Genomic DNA, 1,885 nt, shown 5'->3' on the forward strand with positions numbered 1-1,885 from the left:
ATACATTGTATTAACTGAAGTTAATTCACTTTATTAGGGTCTACTCTTGTATAGCTTTATGTATTTTTGAAAATTGTGTGATGTCGCATAATTACCATTAGAGTAATTTATAGACTAGTTTCATTGTCCTACATGTCCCCTATATCCCACCCCCTCCTCTCCTTCCCATTCTTCGTTGCCTCCAATAACTACCATTCTCCTTTAAACTTCTCCAAGATCAATGTCCAGTATCACACATAGGGAGAAATGTTCAGTCCTGTCTCTCTGCGTCAGATTTAACTCATTTAGCACAATGATCTCCAGTTCTGCCTACCTTCTCACACATGACAGGATATTGGGGCTGCTGCTGTCTTATGGCTACATAGTAGTCCATGAGTAGATGTGGTATACTTTCTTTATCCATTTATTATATAATGGGCACTTAATTTTTCCCATCTCATACCTATGCTGAGTAATGCTGCATTAAACCTGGTGAAAATGTCCTTCCACTTAATGATTTCACTTACTCTGAATACATGTCCACTTGGTAGGCCATCTGATAGTTCAATTTTTAGTTTTTTTTTTTTTTTTTTTTTTTTTTTTGAGGAAACTTCACACAGCTTTCTATGGACACATTCATGTACATGCTTACCAACAGTATTCAAGGATCCCATTTTCTTCATCTCCTCAGCAGTACTTGTTATCAGTTTTCATGGTGCTGCCCTTCTTGAACGAGGTGATGTCTCCTTGATGTTTCATTTCTCTGATCATCAGTGGCTTAACCCTTATTTTTTTTTTTTTTACTTTTATCTGCATTTATTTTATGTGGAATTTATTCCTGTGCCATAAGTTTTTGTTTCTTCAGTTTCTTCTGGGATATCTTCTTCTTCTGCGCAACCTCCTCTTCTGGCTTTGGAACAATTTGTTCCTTTTCAGTGAGGATCATCTCGATGTGGCAGGGGAAGCTCATGTATGGGTTAATCTGGCCATGAGCTCTGTAAGTCCGTCGGCGCATCTTAGGTGCTTTGTTCACCTGCATGTGTTCAATGACTAGAGAATCCACATGTAAACCCTTAAGTTCAGCCTTACTCTCTGCATTCTTAAGCATGTGCAGCAAAAATTCGGCACTCTTTTTAGGCCACCGGCCCTGTGTCCAGCCCCACTGTTAGGCCTGGGCGCACCTACCAACTCCACCATTATACCGCCGGAAAGGCACACATTGCTTCTTTAAAGTGACATCTTTCAGATATTTGGTGACTTTTCGGATATGCATACCCTTGATGGCCTGGGCAGTTTCATGGGTGTTCTTAAAGTGAACCCGAAGATCTGAACCTCTCGTTTTGCATGATTTCGTAGGGTTTTCTGGGTCCAGCAAGTAGCGAACCATCTTCACGGGTCACCTGGGGCCACTTACAGGAAGAGCGGCTTAACCCTTATTTAACCTACGTGGTCTTGGTGGTTGCAGAATCCTAATGAACATGAGTCATGTCACATTTTTTTTTGATAGAAAAAAAAACTATAGAAAATGTTATGATCATCATGAAGAGTCCTTTCCTGTGCTTGTGAATTCAAGCCCATTTCCTGCTTTCTCTTTTATCTAACTCTGGGTATATGGTCCTCAATCCATTTAAAGGTGAGTTTTGTGAAGAGTGATAGATATGGATTTATTTTCATTCTTCTATGTGAAGCCATCCAGTTTAACTATTACCATTTATTAAAGATGTTGTCTTTTCTCCAATGTGTATACTATGTAGAAAAAATAAGGCATCCACTGTTATGTGAAATTATGTCTGGGGTCTTAAATTCTATTTCATTGATCAATGTGTCTGTTTTTGTGCCAAAACAGTGCTGTTTTAAATACCATAGCTTTGTAATATGACTTGAAATTTTGGATGGTGTTCCTTCC

At 39.0% G+C, this 1,885-nt stretch overlaps 1 pseudogene; it reads right to left on the reverse strand.

The window, feature by feature from the left end:
- Positions 1 to 767: 767 nt before the first annotated feature.
- On the reverse strand, positions 768 to 1,379 carry LOC114701613 (annotated as a pseudogene).
- Between the last annotated feature and the right edge of the window lie 506 nt (positions 1,380 to 1,885).

The sequence above is a fragment of the Peromyscus leucopus genome, chromosome 4 (genome assembly GCF_004664715.2).
Source record: "Peromyscus leucopus breed LL Stock chromosome 4, UCI_PerLeu_2.1, whole genome shotgun sequence".
In the NCBI taxonomy this organism is placed as follows: domain Eukaryota; kingdom Metazoa; phylum Chordata; class Mammalia; order Rodentia; family Cricetidae; genus Peromyscus; species Peromyscus leucopus.